The following is a 19,719-nucleotide window of genomic DNA, read 5'->3' on the forward strand; positions in this document are numbered from 1 at the left end:
ACAAAGGAAGGCCGCCGGAGCTCGGCGTCCGGCCGCCGACAGTGGCCGGAAGCGGCCGCCGGAGCTCCGGCGCTGGTGGCCGGATTCCGGTGAGGCAGTGGCTTTCTTTTAAAAAAAATCAAATAAAGAGGGGTATTTTGGTAATTTGGCCATGATTTCATAATTACAATTTGAGACCGGGTCCCTCATGGTAATTTGGCATATTCAGGTGACCATAGAGTGATTTTGCTAATTCGAAGGTTTTTATTTGTGATTCTCCCAATAAAGTAGTCTAAATATAGAAATAAGAGCATATTTATCAATTTATAATTACTTTCCCTTCCCTTGTCTTATAAATCAAACAAGAAATCTCTCCTCCTCTCCAACCAAACAAAACTCATGACCTCCCTCTCCTTCTTTTAGTTAACACCCCTTCCCTTTCTTCCATGGAACCAAACAAAGCCTTAGGTCCCCTCCATACCATATGAAGAACTCTCGTTATATGTGTATAATGATTCGATGAAAATTACAGAGATTCTGCGATCATATATTATAAAATTATATCTATATTGAAGATTCTGCGAAATCTATAATTGATTCTCGAAGGCATGGGGGATTGCAATAGTACTCTAGACTATTAGTGGTAGCCTTTGTTTTGCTAATGAGCACTTTTAGTCTACTCTGTTTTTCTATTGCCAAAACAGGGGAAGCTTGAAAAGAATGGATTGGTGAAATAGTATGCAAATGACATAATATTCTATTTTACTCTTAGATTCCCACCGTTTCAGATTCTCACTACTTAAATAAATAAATAAATAAGTAAATAATGAATGGAGGAATTAAAATAATAGGAGCAAATGTTGCTCTCAAGCGTTGCGCATAGAAGCGGAAGAAATAGGAGAGACAATGTCAAGATAAGCATTGGTGGCTTTTGAAGGAAAGGAATTGGATAAGACGAGACTGAGTCTAAATTATTCGTTCAAAACTTTAAATGAAAGGAATCACAGTAGAAATAAGAATCTTATAATTTTGTTTTTGAAAAAGAGCAAAACGTGTGGAAAAGATGATATACAAAACCTATAAGTGTTGGTAATGGTGTCCAGAATCCAAATTGTATTGGCTGTGCATTTAAAAAACAGTCATTTGGGTTTCAAAGCCCATTGTCCATGTTCGCATCCTTTTGCATCCAGCTTTCACTCCCCTTTTGCTTTTTGTTTCCCTTTTTTTTTTTTTTGACATTCTTGTTGTTTGTCACGCAAAATACCAAAGAATCTTATAAATCAAGTACTTGTAAAGGATATACTCTGAAACCCGTTGACGGAAGTCGGTGGGATAGGAGTTGCCGTCAGAAGACTCCATCATCATATCAGGCTATCAGCCAAATAAATTGTCGTCCTGACTGCCAATGTTCCTTCGATTTGATAACCAACTTCCAAAAAAGAGAGGGAAGGATAGGAGGTTTTGGGGAAAAAATCGAAAGGGTGAAAAGGAAGAAGAAGTCGAAAAAGTCTGATATGTCCTCCTTTAGAGCATCATCGGATTGAGGGAGAATGGAGAGCTATTGTCAAGAAACTCGAGGCGAAGAAGACTTGGTGAAGCTGATGTCTTATTAGGGTATGTTTGGACTGATCGGGCAAAACTGACTTCTAGTCCAACTGACTTTTGTAACTGAAGTTAGAGTAAAAGTCAATTAGTGTAATGCAATTTATATTTGGATAGATATTTATAAACAGTTAGTTGAAAAAGTTAAAAGTTGTTTGAATAATTAATAGAAAAGTTAGTTTAATTGTAAAATGACTGAAAAGGATATAGATTTTATTGAACAAATTTTATGTTTTTAATGTGATAATAATTTTAAAAAAATACGTAAAATTATTATGATAAAATATAAATAGTTTATTTGTGAGATTATAAAATAAAAATATTTGTTACGGAGAAAAATTTGAAAACACACTGTAAATAATTAATTAAATATATATAATGGATAAACATGAATATAAATTAAAATTCATTTGGTCTCTAATTAAAGTAAATGAAATCACATAACTAATTAGATTGTAAGTTTTGCATAATTTTCTTATAAGTTAGTTAGAAAAGTTAATCCATATTGCGTTAGATAAGTCAGTTAGAAAAGTTACTTTTCTTCCATAAGTCAGTTAGAAAAGAAGCCCTATTCAAACAATCTTTTGAGCCACAATAAGCTACTAACCTCAATTTCACACTTCCCCAAGTGCTTTTGTCTTCTCCAACTGCGATCTAAACGTAGCCTTAGATGACGATGGTGACAGTTTTTTGTGGCTACATTACAGAGTGCGACATCAACAGAGGTTCCAAACAAGGTCAAGCTTGTCATTGGAGGAGATATTTCAAATGTTCAGTGCTTCTTAATAGAAGTAGTTAACAGTGTTAATGTTTATTTAACGATAGGGACTAACAGATCTAATTGTAAAAAGTTAAAAGACTCAATAAGGGGGGAAAAAAAAAGCTCAGGGACTTGATTCAAAATTGAAGAAAACTATAAAGATTTCCAAATTAATTTTTCCTAATTTAAAATATTAGACGCACACTTAAACATAAATATTAGATATGCTTTATTATTAATAGTAGATTATTATTTGTGCCTCCAATGGATGTTATTCTCCTGTTATTGTCATTCTCAGTTAAAATTATGTATACAGAAAGGAAAAAAATGATTGGAAACGATTTAAACTAAAGATCATGACAAAATCTAAAATTTAAATAAATATGAAGAGAATACGATTAGATGATTGTGAAAGAAAACTTACTTGCCCCTAGTGTTCCAACCAGATATGTTGGCAATTTCAAGCAAAGGACTTCACCAATTCTGCACTTTCGTTGTATTTTCGATTAATTGATCTTCATGTTTAGCCAGAGAGAATCTTGATTTGCTTGAAACAGATGTTGTTTTATGAATCCCCCTATCTCAAGATCTTTATCATCCCCAAACGTTTTGATGCCACTTCTATTGAAGGCTTCGTCCAAGTGATCTGTGAAATTCCTGCGAGTGTTATCACCTGCGAAACTCAAGAAAACGTCATACTTCCATTCTGGAGTTGAATTCAAAGTATCCGAGCTGGAAGAAGATTCTCCTCTAGCACTATATACCATTGTAGGGGTTCGATCTTTTCGTTTTGGTCAAGGATTAATATGCAACAACATATAACCATATCAGTAACAACTTCAGAAAACAAGAAAAAGAATCAGAGTTACGAAACGAAATTGAAAGGAGTGGGTAAAATGACGAGAAGTTTTTGTGCAGAGATCAATAAAACTCATTATACAAAGATCCATCTTGCTTTCTTCTCCGCACTCACCGCTGTGATGTGGAGACGACGATCTACAATGAAAAGAGAGATGTGGAGGACGAAAGAACCAACCTTTTTCCTTTCTCTTCCTAACCTTCTCCTATCATTGACTTAAATGGGAAGACTGACTTTAGTGTGTGGGGCTTCATGACTTTTCCTTCTTATTTACCGGCAATGTCTTCGTTTAATTTAGAAGTCCATGCAAATGCGGGCGCTTCAAACATTTTACCCAAAAACTACAAAATAAAAAACAGTTAAATCTGGTATATATATTTTTTGGCTTTCATTTCACCAATCATCAAATTATCTAACCGACATAGCACCAAAAAAAAAAAAAGCTGTTTTTTAATAAACAAATTCACTCAGACTTTGTACAGGCTTTGGTTTTTGGTAATGGTTATGTGTTTGAGAGGGAGCAATTTCAGAGGAGTCCTATGTATAAAACATGAAGAAATTTTTTTTTGTCTTATTCATGGGCATTTTATTAAAATTTTAATGTGAATTTACTATTTTACTATTTATTTATTATTGTACAAATTATTATTTTTTATGAAAGGGCATATATTTAATATAAATAAAATTATGAAGTTGTTAAATTTTAAGGTAAATTAAAGGGTTAATTAATCTGTTGGTCTTTATAGTTTCAACTAATTTTGAATCAGGTCCTTATAGTTTTTTTCCTTTTTATCAAATCCTTATATTTTCACTTGTTTTTAATTAGGTCCTTACATTTATTTTTCTTTTTATCAAGTCCTTATAATTTTACTAAATTTTTAATCAAGTCCATGTAGTTTTAATTTTTATTTATTAATTAAATATAAATTTAATTAAATAGATTAATACTGACATATAAAATATTGATAATGAAATTAAATTAAAAATTATATAATAAAAAATAAGTAATATAATTAATTAATTCAGGAAAATTTTTTAGAACAATTAATATTTTCTTGCTAGCAAAAAATAAAATTCATTATAATAATTCATTATTTTTAGAATATTATTGTTTATAAACTAATATTAAATAATATATGCTATTTTATGTTAATAGAATAGTATTATTAGAATTTATAAAATAAATAATAAAAAATTCAAGGACTTAATTAAAATAAGGTGAACTTATAAGGACTTGATAAAAAGAAAAATAAATATAAGGACCTAATTAAAAACAGGTGAAAGTATAAGGATCTGATAAAAAGAAAAAAAATATAAAGACCTAATTCAAAATTAGTTAAAACTATAAGGACTTACAGATTAATTATCCCTAAATTAAATAGGGCTTAAGGTTTTTTTTATTCTAATAAAATATATTAAAAGTGACTTATAACTAATATTCAAAAAAAAGTTATATAGTTGTTTTTTTTTTTTTTTGCCCCTTGATGTGCGGAATTGGCTATACTCCTAAATATTTTATTAATACTTCCTTGATTAAGAGGATTGTTTGGTGTGCTTGGAGAAGCTAAATTGTTATATTGATTATTGAATTCAGGCGACAAATAATGGGATGGCCTTCTCTTATCCAACATGCACTTCATTGCTTCATAAAGCGATGCATTGGAAGAAATAATGACGCCATCCGATCAAAACACAATAATAATCACTGAAGGTACATGTATAGCATATACTCCAACTAATGTACAGCTGTGCGAACGAATTTTTTTTTTTTTAATGTTAGAAATTGACTTTAAGCCCAGCTTTCAAGACTGGCATGAGGCTTGCAGAATGAGTTTCAATTCGGTAATAAAGGGGATGATGGTAATTAAAAATGCTCATTCTTACTGCGCATTTTATGCGTATTATTTAATTAGATGGTTGGGATTTTATTTTATTAATTACTTTTATTCTTTGAAAAATCATTTTAATGTATATAATATTTTATTGGGTTAAAAGTCAAAAACACACATAAAAATATACCAAAAAATCATTCAGCACTATAAACTTTTTTTAGAGTTTAAATCTATCAGTCCAAACTTAAAAAGAGCTCAATAATGTCAATGCCGTTAAAATTAACTAATGTTTGTTTTTTTTTGTGGGACCTACAATTTTTTAATGAAAGTCCCAAAATACTCCTAATTAAAACAAAAAATTGTTAAGGATAAAAAATATTCATGAACTTATACCAAAAGTTTACAAAAAACTTTATAATTTTTATGTGAGTACCAAAATACCTCCAATGTCGAAACACTGTTACATTAGAATGTATTAGAGATTATTAATTATAATAAATTTTGATGATTAAAATAACTTTTGTGAAAAGGTTTAAACTTCAATGATAAGTTATTTATATCCCAATCTTTTTCTTAGCAGACATTATGGATTTTTTTAAAAATAATTTGTTTGTATTAAGCACATATGGAGTTGTGTGTTTATAATAAAACCCTAAACCCTAAACCCTAAACTTAACAGTCATCTTGAAATTTCTTTTATATCTGTGTTTAATTCTTTGAGAGAATTTAAAGCCTCTTCTAGTAGGTAGTAGGACTCACAATATTTTTAATTAAAGTATCAAAATATCCCTATTTAATAATATAAAAAAAACCATCATCTCCCTCCAACCTTTCGATGGTCCTCTATTAGTTTATCTCCTTCCCCAAAAAAAAAAAGTTCATTCTCTTACAAGATGGATTCAAATTCTTTATTTCAATCAAACTTTAGAGCATTCTCTTATAATTTTTTTTTCTGAGATTTAATTATAATTTTTTAAATTGAATTAAAAATCTAAAAACATGATAAGGTACAAAAATATTTAATTATTATGTATAAAATTTATGTTATTAAAATATCTTCGGCCGTGAGAATTAATATGATAACTATAACATTTTGCTGGTTTTTATTTTAAAAAAATTGGCTAATCATGAAAAATATTTATTAAAAATATTAATTATTTTTTTTAAATTATTATAATTAATAATCTCTAACACACTCTAATGCAATAGCATTTCGAGAGTGAAAGTATTTTGATAATTTTATTAAAAATTATATGATGTTTGGTGATATTTTGATATAAGTTCATAAGTATTTTTTACTTTTAAATTTTTTATTTTAATTAAGGGTATTTTGACACTTTCATTTAAAAATCGTGGGTCTTACAACCAAAAAAAAAAAGGATGTTAGTTTAATTTTAACAATGCTGGTATAATTGAGCTCTTTTTTAAACTTGGATTGATAGATTTAAACCAAAAGAAAGTTTATAGTATTGAGTAAACTTTTGATATCTTTTCATGAGTATTTTTTGCCCTTAACCCTATTTTATTTGTTAGTTTCCAAAATATAATTTTTTATTTAAATATTATAATTAAAAAGTTTACTTCTAAACTATTAAAATTGTATTTCAATGGCACAGACCTCAGTCCACCATGAATACCATAACGTCCATAATTGCGTTTGAGTCTAATATGCTGTAGTGGTATATACTGCCCATTAATACAAACTAGTACAGTACCCACGGGTGTAAATTAGTATTTCTTCATATACCATAAAAAGTTCAATCACTATATAACGATTACTTAAATTAGTTAAATTCATATATATGCTTCTGTCGCCAAAAAAGAAAATTCATATATACCCAAGATATAAGATTACAAAAGGTTTCTTTGTAAGCAATATTGAAGGTTTTTTTTGTGTGTGTGACATTTCTATCATTTAAGATCATTATTTTCAAAATATTCAGAGAGTCATTGATCTTAAATGTTCTATATACTCTTATAACGTGTTTTGCTAATATAATCACAATTAACTATATGTCATTACAAAGACCAATTGACTTCACTTATAATATTGTTATGTATAAACATGATTGAAGCACTCAATTTGACATTTAAAACCAAGTATCCTCTTTTATATATATATATATATATAGTTATTTAATTTTTATATTTTTCTCAATTTGACATTTAAAATACACCTATATAATTTAATTTGATAACTACCATCAACAATGTAAATTAGAAATCATTATTACATGGGACTTGTGTTTATTCTTTCTTAGTTATTGTTTTCTGTTCTAAATATAAAATCCCACAAGTATATTTAAAATAAAAATGAGATCATAAAATATAGTTATTTGATTTCTAGGTTTTTCTTAATTTAAAATTTAAAATTTAAAATATTTATTCAAGATTTTTATTCCCAATCTAAAATGTAAAATAAATAATAAATATTTTAGTTGTAAATATAATAATGAACTTTAAGCATTAAAAATTTGAAGAAACAACACTGCATGCAAGTCTTTCCAAATTCTATTAACTTATTTTTCTCTCTTTTTTTTTGGTGAAATATTTTTCTCTCTTTAACTATCAATAAATATATTTTATGATGAAAATAATGACACAATATCTTAAGGGCACAATCTTATATATTTTATTTTTCTCTCAGTATTATATACTTCAATTTTTTTAAACAAAAATATGATTACATATCAATAAGATGCAATAAAATAACAATTTTGAATTGACATAAATCGATTGAATAAAAATCGGCATAACATTTTGTTAATTGAACATAAAAAAAGAGGAAATTAATTTTTTAGTCCTCATAGTTTTAGTAAATTGTGAATCAGGTCCTTATATTTTTTTATTTTATCCTCACTGTTTACTCCGTTATTCATGCTAGTCCTTCTGTTTACTAAACATATATACGTCGTTAGTTGGAGCTGATGACTGATGAGAGATCCTGTGACAATCTGACTTGGGGAAAAACACTGACATGGCAGGAACAAGAGTTTTTTTCCCCCAAAAAAAACTTGCTTCAGTCTCCTTCCCTCTCTATCACCCACATGTCCACACCACTCTTTCTTATCTCTCAACAATTTTCCAGTAGTGATTTCTTCAGCAACAAAAGCTTTTGCTTCCTCCACCTTTCTTCCTCGTCTACCTCCTCAGCCACCACTCGCCACTGCTTCTTCAGAATCTGAGTTGCTCGTGTCAAGTTTGGGGGCAAGAAACTTCATGTCAATATCGGCACCATTGGGGGATATAGAGGATCCTCGCTTTCAAAAGCAAAGCTATGATGGATTTGAAGCGAAATTTCGAGCGGATAATAAAAGAAAGATAATGCTTACAATGTTTTTTTTATTTGACTTATTTTATTTGGTAAGAATAATATTCCTCCTATTTCAAATATAAGACTCCTTTTATAGTGTAATTTACACTATAAAAGAAGTTTTATATTTAGAATCAGAGGAGTAGCTTATCTGAAAAGGAGGCAGATTGTGGGGGGTTAATGAAGAAAGAGGAGACATGGGATGCGGGGGTATGAGCTTTTTCTTTTTGGTGGGGTAGGGGTGGGGTAGGGGTTTAGAGAGGGGAGGGCGAAGAGGAAGAGACGATGGGCAAGAAAACTGTCACATTCCAAAAATCTGCATCTAGCAATAAAGGATTAAAAATTGGGATGAGGATCAATGTAGGAACTAGACGGGAAGATGAAACAACTTTTGCTATGAAACCCAGAAAAGGTCCGAGCTGACATTTCCACAATTATCGGTCTAGGAAGGGCAAAACAGGAAAATTTGAGAAAAATTCCAGAAAATCCCCGAAAAATGGGAAAAGTGTGGAGTAGAGGTTTTAGAAGCTTGATTGAGATCCGAAAGATGGAATTTACGTGAAAATGAATTAGTACGGAATTTCCTGTAAACGGAGGTTTTTTGGAAAATTATTGGGGAAATGAAAGAAAATAATTATTTTAATAAGTTAGAGGCCTCAATAAATTTGAGAGATTGATGTACAATTCATATAAATATTTATTTGAATTTATAAAATTGATTTTAGGCCTTGGAAATTCAGAAATCAATTTTAGGGAATTTATTTTCCCACAGTGACACCGATAAAGGCCTAATCAGAAAAAATTTAAAATAAATATCTAGAGTTGGTGAAAAATTTTGAAAATTTTCAAATCATATTCCCATATTAAAAGGTGAATTATCATAGAGAGAAATAAATTTTTGGAGGTCTGTAAAAATTATGGAAGGTTACTAGTGAATAGTAACTGATAAAGTTTCTAATTGGTTTGAGATAGTGATTTGGTTTATGGGCCAGTCCAAACCATTTGTGAGGCCCACAATGTACCCATTAAAGGCCCAATTTCGTGCACTTTCCAGATATCACCATTTTTATTAAATAAAATGCAAAATTAAAGGATATTTGTGTGGAAAAGTCTAGAGAAATGCCACATGGTGAGATCTGAAGGTTTGAGACACTTGATAGCTGCCAACACACCTCCTTATCTGTCATTTGGCCGTGCTAATTAGGGGGGCAAGTGGCAAAATTTTTTGTCTATAAATACCCCTTGAAAATACAAAGAAAATGTTAGAAAATTGGGAAAAATAAGAGGAAGCTCTGCCACTGTTCATCCATCCCTGTTACATGAAATTCTTGAGGAGTTTTAGGCAAGGAATCATCCAACTTACTTCAAGGAAACACTAAGGTATGTCCAAGCATCAATATCCCTAAGTTTTACATTGATTAAACAAGGATTTTTGCTTGGAAAAATACTGGAAAAATATGAAAATTTTGGTTGAGATGTGTGATACTTAGGGAAGGATAGAAACCTTACTAATCAAGTGGAATAAGGAAGATTAAGTGGTGTATGGATTGATTTTTAGATGAAATCAAAGTTAGGGTTTAAGTTGAGAATTTTTTTCAGCGCTGTTCATGAAGAACCAATTGGATTTTGCTTGATTTGATGATTCCAATGGCTTTAAAATATGTTTTTATGTAGGGTTATGTTGTTGGAAAGTGTTTAAAATCATTGGAATCAAAAATAGAATTTTTGAAAAATTAAGGACCCCTATTCGGCCAAACCAGGTTCATGGGGAAGGAATGTGATTTTCAAAAATTTGATTGCACCATTGGATTCCTCATGAAAAATTGTGTAGGATTGAGTCATGAGGTGATTGATTCTAAAGAAGGAATCAATTTGTTAAAAATCAAAGAAAAAGGGGGGAAATTGTTAAGTAATGCTAAAGTATTGAAACTAAGTTGTCTTGTGATTAATATGGCCTATGTTTATACTTGGTTTAATAGGCATTGAGAGGAGGAACTAAGGAGAAGCATTGCTCTTTAGAGGAATTAATTGGACAAGCTTTGTAAAAATAGCTTTGAATTATAATTTGATTGTTTATCTTGCTTGTTTGTTGTGATTGTTGTTGCGTGGATTGGAGGAACTTTGTGGTGACCTTGATTGTTTGATTGACATTGGTTATGCTTTGGCCAAATGCTTTGTGGTATGTCAATGTGGATAACATAATGTTACTCTCCTTTCATGATATGTGGTATGAATTTCTATGAGTTGGGAATGGTTTGGATTGCATGACATTTCACAATTAAACTTGTATTGATTTACATGATAATTATAATTCATATACTATTGATATTTTCTTGAAATCTCATTCCTCCTATGTTATTTTATGCCCTAATTAGGAAGTAGACCAAACATGGAGCAAGGAAAAGAATTGACCTTGGCATGATGAAATGACTTTATGGATATTATGTTATGTTAGAAATTTGTATCAAGTATTTCACCAAAAAAAAGAAGAAGAAATTTGTATGAAGTATGCCAAACTTTATGTTGATTCTATGATAAGTTATGGATGACATTTTGATGTAATTTATATTTCTATTTCATGTTCCAATGTTGGAATTATGCTTGAGGCATTTTGGAAGGATTGTGGTTGAAGGAAAAAGGGGAAATAAATCAAGAAAATGGTAATTAGGGGATAGAAATTCTCTAAAAAGTGTCAAACTTGTAGCACATCAAATAATAAGCAATTGTTAGAGTTTGGGCATGAAATTTTACAAAGAAACAGATCTCATTTTTAGCTTTAAAAAAAGTGGTAATTCATTAAATTTGGAGTTGTGTGCTAAGAGTTATGTCCTTCTAAAATTGGGCAAAAATACTGTGAATTCAAAAATTTATGAAATAAACAGTACACTTTGATGAATTTCTTGGAATTATTCTGGATGGAATTGGACCTAATGATTATTTTTCCTCCATATAACTCTTAGCAAGTTTCGTGTAAAAATTGGAACTACCTCATTTCAATTTCTCTAGAATTAGTTATAAATTTTCAAAGTTGGTCATTTTCGGATGAATAGTATACGAACGGATGAATAGTAAAATCCTAAAATTTAAAATTTCTCATCCGGAAATGCTACGAAACGACTTATAATGGTTCCAATTAACATATAATAGATATTAAAGAGAGGTGTGACAGAAACAATCGCTCACAAAGCAAAGAAAGTTCACGATTTTCAAATCAAAGGAAAATTCAATTTAAAAAAAAATTGGAAGGATTATATCAAAAGCAAAATGAATCTGGGCGTGGTGGTTTGAAAAATGTTCTCTGGACATTTTGATTCTTGACTAAAACTTGTTAATAAGTTAATCAAACAATGGGGTGTTTGGTAAACTTGTTAATAGGTTAATCAGACAATGGGGTGTTTGGTAACAAAATTTGTTTCATCCATTGTCAGATGTAGACCTTGTAAGAGCATCACTTTGCTGTCTTCAATATTTTAGATCACAAAGAAGCAACATGGTTTTCGCTTTTTATCTGCAAAAGAAAGAGAAGAATTGAAGATGGTTGATGTTTTGCTAAAAGTTTGAAACGCAGTAGGGAGCGGAGACGATGGGGAAGAAGATCTGAAGATTGAAGCAAGTTTTCTTTTCTTTTTCTTTTTTATTTAATGAATCTCTTTCTTCTGCAACGTTTGGTCATCCTTCTCTTTCCATGTCAGCGTTTTTGCCTAATCAGATTGCCACGTTATCTCTTGGCAACTCAAAGTAACGTCGTATACATGTTTTGCAAACAGGAGGACTGGCGTGGATAATAGGGTAAACAATAAGGATGGAATAAAATGAAAAAAAAAAACTGTAAAAGACCTTATTCAAAATTTGGTAGAAGTACAAGAATTGACAAATTAATTTTCCCTAAAAAAAATACAATTAAAGGTTGCTAACCCGTTATTTTGAGGCTTGGTATTACATGATAAAGAAAGCACAGATAAGCAAATAGAGTCAACACATATTTGCATCAAGAAGCTCCTCTTCTCGAACACTGCAACCTTAACAGCTATCATGCATATACAATTATGATGCGCAAAAAATTCATAAAGTAACTACCGCATAAGCATAAGCATGAGTTTTATAAAGAATGAGTAGATAAGTAACAATATAAAAATATATATATATATATATATTCTTATACAAGAGAGGTAACCAACTGTAGAACGTGCTGCATTTGATTGGAATAGTCAATTTAGACCATTGCAAACCATCACAAAAGGTTTAGCAAAATATGCATGTGTGGATCTTGTATGCGTGTGATAGCATGGAAATTTAGATTAAGGTAGTAAGAGCTCTAAGCACTTCAAAGTAAATTCCGGAAAGCAAAAATATATGGACTGCAAAAGAGAAGTTGTATGAATCAAATTATGAAGCAAGTCAACCTTTAATAATCTTTTGTGATGGACTGAGAGCATTATGTATTTTGCTCTAATGCTCTCCTTTACATTAGCTTTGCTGTCACCTACACATAACACAATAAATAATTGAATGAATGGAGCAGTAAATAAAGAAGTTAGAAGTTGATGAGATGCTGATATCTCCAAAACAGAAAAATGCGGTAAATGTGTTTTTTCTTTGTTGTTAGTACTATAAGTTTCCTACGAAAGATCAGTCTAATTACTTGATGAAGTCCTGAAGTTTGATCCAATCAACCTATTAGTACTACTAAAAAAGAGTTTTCATGATGCTAATTTATGGTAGTTATCAGGCAAAACACTGAAAAAAATGAAGGTAACATTTTTGTAATGATAAGAAAGTATATTTTACTTTTCATGGTAGTTATTTAGAAAATCACTGTGGAAAGTATTTTTTACGGTGGTTTTTTTAAAAAAAAACCACTATGAAAAGCGAAACATCCTTCCTTTAACCTCTCAGAGTACGTATTTGGAAGCATTATGGTTCAAGCGATTCATGAACCAAGCCCGTAGATTGAAAATTTGCAATTGGTTCTCGGGTTACTGTTCACTAGTTAAATTCCAAATTTTTGGTCCAATTTGAAAAATTCATAACTAATTCTATAAAAATCATATTAAAGTGCTCCAAAATTCTACTCGAAGCTCTTTCAATTCTCTACAGGAAAAAAAAATATCAAACTTGACTTATCTCAGGCTAGTTCATACAGTTTAATCTGTGAAAATCACTATTCACTTGGTAAATTCCGGAACTTTCAGTTTTCTTGGCTCAACTTTGGAAATTCGTACCTCTTAATATACACATCCAATTGAGGTGATCTACCTATCATTTTAAAGCTTGGGATGTGTAAAATACGTCTACCAAGTTTCATAGCTTAACTCATATATTTGATAGGTCAAATTGGAATTGAAAATTGACTGTTCCAGGACTTATGTTTTATCCATTAGACAATGCTTGCTTTAATTCTTTTTATTGTTTTGGTATGCATAGCTTGGCCCTATCCTTTCCCATTCATTCTTATACATTTCCATTCATGCCATAAACATTCTAAACAAATACATCGCATCGTTGGCATTCATATACATAATTTACACATTAGGAGAATCATGCATTAACCAATAGCTTCATTCATTGACATGAATAATTCTTCACTTTCTTCTCCTTCCTTCTCCTTCCTTCTCATGATCTCCTTCATGCACTCATTATCCATCATACTTGACCTAAATAGTTGGTTAGGGAGGGGTGAGATTCAGGAGAATCTCAATAGCAAACAATAACCACCCAAACATGCATGGCAAGCTTGACATTCATAATATGCTTGCAACTTAACATTTTTATAACATAGTGACATGTTTGGTAATCATCATGCATTAACCATAAAACACATAGGCCTATGACACATTTCAAATATCTTCACAATCACAATGCATGAGTTCATAAAACCATATAAACACTGAACATGTCAAACATGCAAGCAAATACGAAGCTAATAAGAGTAGAGTAAAGTTTGCTACCTTGTGTCCTTAAGCTTTCTTTTTACTCCCTTTTGCTTCCAACCATTAAGGTTGCTTGTTCAAACACATCCAAACCTTCTCTTGGATGCCTCAAGGTCCTAATCACAGCCACAAGGATCACATTACTCATTAGGACCAAGAATTACACAATATGGAAGACTTATGTCCTTAAACTTAATCCCTTTTTCCTTAATTTATAATATAGTGTTCTAACTTTGTAAAAAAATTATTCCCTTAGGCTAATCCTACACAATTTTGCCCAAAAAATCCAAATATGAGCTTAGATTCATCAAAATCTAGCTAGTTCCCCCGGTTCTAGGTCAAAACTGAAATCTGCCACTTAATTTTCAGTTTTGATTCCAATGCTTCCAAACTCATTCTTTCGTCTTATCCTTACACAATTTTTCATTTTAAACACATTGGAAGCATCAAAATCATCAAAATCACATCCTAGGCACAAGAACCAGGTCTAGCCGAAACATTTTCTCAAGTTACACAATCATGAAATTCAACCAATTTCAGCATAAAACCACTTGATTCGTGTTCATTTCAAGCCTTTGAACATTATTCTAACATCAATTTCATCTTTCCCTACTCTCAAAAATTTCATGCAGCATAACCCCCAAGGATTTCAAGCTCCCAAAAATCATTAAAATCCATAACCAAGCTCAACAACAAGGGTAGTGAAAACTGCATCAAAAACTATGAACATACCTTGTTTTAGAGCTTGATCTTGCATATGACCACTTGGCCTTTCTTTCTCCCTCTTCTTTCTCTCTCTATAAACCATTTTGCCAGAGCTTCCCTTAAGTTTCCTCTAGGTTGGATGAAAATGAGGGAGGAGGTATTTATAGAAAACAAGACTGAATTTGAGCCGTTGATCTTAAAAATGTGTGGCTTGATCTAGACCATCCATTTTCTCTTTTAATCTTATGGTGACAAGTGTCCTATGACATCATGATGACATCATGCTTACATCATCAAGCCATATGTCCCTAATCCAACGGCACACGTGTCTTGCATCTAACCATACACATAATACCTTTTTTTCCCATCTAACCGTACACTTGTCTCCTTCATATTCTTTCATCATTTTGGCATTAAAATAGGGAGGAAATCAATATAAAATTCGTTCAAAATACAACTCTTAGGTATTCCTCCACCTATTTTGCCATTCTGCACTGTATATGGTACTTTTTCGGGTCCTGACTTTCCCGGGACCACTGGGACATGTTATGACACCATTTCCTCACCTCAAATAAATCCACATGGCATTATATAACATGCCCAGAGAGGAAGTGATGCTCTTGCCTTGTTCTTCCATTAAAATAATTAGTAATATTTATTTCAGAGTGAACTTGATCGAATTCTTTCTACCGATCTACGACTCCGAGTGTAACATCCTGAGTTTTTATCGAGTCTTAATAGCCTCTTTTCGGTTGGTTTTGAGGATAGAATAGTGATTTTTTTTTAATCTTGATCTTGGTGTTTGGGTTGGATTTGAGGTATGTTGGAGGAATAGGTGAACAATTCCTCTTAGTGTTTGTTTGTCGCGGCGAACCGGGAGTTCCAGGGGAGAGTATCCTTTTGGGAAGGTTTCGCCGCGGCGAAGGTGGGGGCATGCCGCGGTGAAGATTTTCTGGGCGAGCGAGAGTTTCCTCTCAAGAAGCTTTCGCAGCGGCGAAGATTGGAGTTCGCCGTGACGAAGTCGGGTTTTTAGGCGAGTAATCCCTCTCGGGATTAATTCGAATCTATATAGTCGCGGGAGGGGTTCAGTTGTGTGAAAATTAGAAAAATATGAGGTAGAGAGAGAGGCTCTGCTAGGGTTTCAGTATTTTGGCTTGGAGGGGGCATTTCTGAGGATCCATTACCTCAAGTAAGTGATTTTAACCTCTAATCTACTTTCTTTCTTGGAATTTCTGAGGATTTTTGGTGGAACGCTAGAGTTTTCTAGGTTGTGATGGAATTGAGATTTTTGACCGATTGTTTTGAGTTTAATTGATTGCTTTGGGTTAGTCTAAGTTTTTAATCGGTGTAGTTTTCTTGGATTTGAAGAACTTAGAGTTTTTGAAGTTAGGGTTTATGGAAAAGGGAGTTTTGTGATTGAGGATGATAATATAGAGGTTGATTTTGAGTTTTGTGAATTGGGTTATGTCAAGGAGGGTTAAATTGGATGTTTAATTGGTTTAGATTGTTGTTAGAACTTCAATTGTTCAAATGGGATGTTTGGATGTTGAATTCCTATAGTGGGTCCTTGAGGTTTGAACTCTAATTGATGCTTGGAAGGGGATTTGATGTTTTAATGGACTTTTATGACTTTGGAGTGTTGTTTTGATGGTTATACCCTTTGAGTTGGGTAGAGTTTTGGTTGGAGCTAGGAATTTTGTGTCCCTAAGTGTTGTTTTGGCCACATTATTAGTTTGAAAGCTAATACATGATGGTTGTGTGTTTGTGTGCTTGTGTAGACCGGTTGTGAGTCTTGTTGGTGCACGGGGCCACATTGTTGGTTTATTATTCCTTGCTCAGGCGAGAGGAAACCACTTTCCAATCCTTTGTACATGCTTTTGTGGTAGTGTGAGTGGATTTATGTTTTGCGCTCCGAGTAACAATTGTGTTTACATGGTATGTTGTATATTAAAAAGGAAAACCATCTTGTGGGGTTTCGATTGATGATGAATGAATCTTGGAATTGTGAAAGATATGCCACTGAAAGAAGTTAATTATGAAATTTTCAATTACTATTTGATTATGGTTTGAGCATGATGCATGAATTGGGAATTGGTGAGAGTTTTTGATAGTTACTACCATGTGGTAAGGCCTCCATTAATGCATGATGGTTGGCTCAGTACGTCCCCCGTAGTGAGAGATAGGCCGGGTTCGGCTCTTGAAAATCCCCCAAAGTGAGGGATATGGTTGATGGGAATTGCATCATTGCACTTGCATGACTTGTTGTGGCTATCATTACATATTACTTGTGAACTGCCCCGCTTGACACCTCACGAGCACCTATTTAGTAGTACTTTGAATTGGAAAGATTGGTTACTGGGACGTTTGTCTCACCCCGTGGTTTACAATATTTTCAGGTGAAGGTTCTAGGCGTGCACCTTCGGGAAGAGACGCAGAGGCTTGAGCTTGGTTAGCTTTAGGCCTCTAGCCTTTGTTTATGTATGGCTAGTTATATATTGCCACATTTAGGGTCCTTTTGAACTATTTTGATTGTTGATCTTATTGTAAACTGGAGGGAATGTTATCCCCTTATTTTGGTTGGCTGGAGGCCATTGCTAATGTTATGAAACTTTGATCTACTTTGTTGGAAAACCAATTATATGGGCTGATGTTGATGTCTCTTGTTACCCAGGCCAGAGGCTCGGAGGCCTAGTGGATACTATTGAATGATTTTAGTTGCATGCAACTGGGTTTGAGATGGAACCAAGTTTAAATGTTAATTTCTTAAATTACGCAATCTATTTCTACTATGGTAGTTTGTTGTAACATCTTTCCTTTTCTACCATAATAGTGACTTGATAATGAGTTTATAATGTTTTGAGGTTAAGGGTTTTACACCGAGAATCTATCTCCGGGTACCAATACTATTTATTCATCACAGGGAATCTCTTTAATTTTTCTTAAGTCAAAAATCAATCTCTAGACATTTGACTTTGACTTTTCCCGGATAGTACGTAAATAGGCTTTAAATTCTATTAAAGCCAACCTCTTCGCTTTCTAGGAACGAAATTATTTTTAAAACCTATGATAATTCCTCAAGTATTTCTCCCATTTTCTTCCAATTATCTAAGGGCTCCCTATACTTTAAATAATTTATTTTTAATAATATTCAAAATCAGTCAAAATCTTGGGAATTCCACAATTTCCTTCCAAGGGCATTTTCATCATTTTTAGCCTCATACAGGCTTCTGAACCTTATTCCCATTTTTCTGAAATTTTTCTGAAGTGTTCAGGCCTTAACCTACCATTTCCCATTTTCTGATATTTTTCTGGAATTTTCGGGCATAATTTCTAATTTTACCCCTAGCAGCCCAAAACTTTACAAAATTACAATTCTGCCCCTAATTTGGCTTAATCTCAAAATTCACCTCATTGAGGCTTCCAACATAACCTTTGGCCTATATTTATCTCTCTTTCTCATTTTTAGGCCCCGAGACTTCATTCAAGTCTCTAACTTCCTTTTTTCTTAGTTCTAGAAAACTTTTCTTTTGTGATTTAGTTCCCAGAAATCTCTCTGTCCTTCTAGGGAATCTCTAGGACCTCTGTCACAAAGGGGTCTTGTAGCCTGCCCAATTCAGACTAATTTCGGTACTTCTAGACCTAAAATTTGGGATGTGACAAAAAGTATTTTTTATGATGGTTTTTAAAAAAACTGCCTTAAAGAGTCTATTAGAATTTTAAATCCATTTTTATTGTGTGATAGTTTTTCATTTCTTATAGTCAAAACTCATGGTCCCCTACTGTCATACCTACTCGATTTTCTCCCTCTCCTCCCACCTTTGCCAGCATTTTCCCTTGCTTTTGTCATCTCCTCCATTTTTTCCATCGTCATCACCATCACATAATCTTCTTTATCCTTACTTGTAAGTTTTTCTCCTTTCCCCTCCATTCTTTTCATAGGCTTTGTAGTTTTTATGGTTTGGTTCTTTAAAAAGATGTGGGTATATTTTCTTTGATTAAAAAGCATGATGTTTGTTTTGAGTTTGAATAGATATGTTCTTTTGTTAATCTCCTTCCTTAAACATACCTTGATACATAAAAGCTTGAATAGATCTAATTTTTCTTTCCCTCCTTTTGTAGATCCGAGTTTAATAGCATGAAATTCGTGAGTTTTATCAAATCTAAATGTTTAATTTTACCTTCATCAAATCTCAATGGCTCTGATTTGGTGGTTGAAGGCTTTGATATTCAACCGATAGGAAAGGGCTTTAGGTCTAGAGCGAAGCGAGTGAAGGAAAATTCAATAAATAATAAATAAACTTTTCACCACGGTTATATAAATAACAGCTATGAAAAGTCATATATCACGGCAGTTACTATAAACCATCGTTAAATTCTCTACTTTTTTACATCAATGGCATAGACACTGTACTTACAACCGTCATGAAAAGCTCATTTTGACCATCATAAAAGGCCTCTTTTATCGTAGTGTAGGTGCATGTGCAATATTCTTATATGCTCTATTAACATCTTGAGTCAACAAAAGCCTGAATAACAAGAAAAATTTTGCACATAAAAAGCATCTATTCCCATATCACAATTAACATTGTTCCTTAGACCTTATGTTCACTCCCATCTCAATATCACTTGGAACAGATGGCCGACCTCTATTGTCACCAACAAATGAATCCTACAAGAAGATGAAGGAAGAAAAAGAAATAGAAATCATGGAAATTAAACTCCCTCTTTTCTGTGCCATC

General features: G+C 32.3%; 1 long non-coding RNA gene across 1 annotated transcript; it reads right to left on the reverse strand.

Annotated features, from left to right (window-relative positions):
• Positions 1-988: 988 nt before the first annotated feature.
• LOC114756902 (uncharacterized) lies at positions 989-3,371 on the reverse strand. The gene is made up of 3 exons (XR_003741515.1): positions 2,766-3,371; positions 2,189-2,277; positions 989-1,647 (listed from the first exon to the last, which is right to left on the reverse strand). It is a non-coding gene; the product is annotated as an uncharacterized LOC114756902 (long non-coding RNA).
• Positions 3,372-19,719: the final 16,348 nt, after the last annotated feature.

This window comes from Neltuma alba, unplaced genomic scaffold (assembly GCF_004799145.2).
Source record: "Neltuma alba isolate B1F8T4 unplaced genomic scaffold, ASM479914v2 tig00010542_pilon, whole genome shotgun sequence".
Taxonomy (NCBI): Eukaryota; Viridiplantae; Streptophyta; class Magnoliopsida; order Fabales; family Fabaceae; genus Neltuma; species Neltuma alba.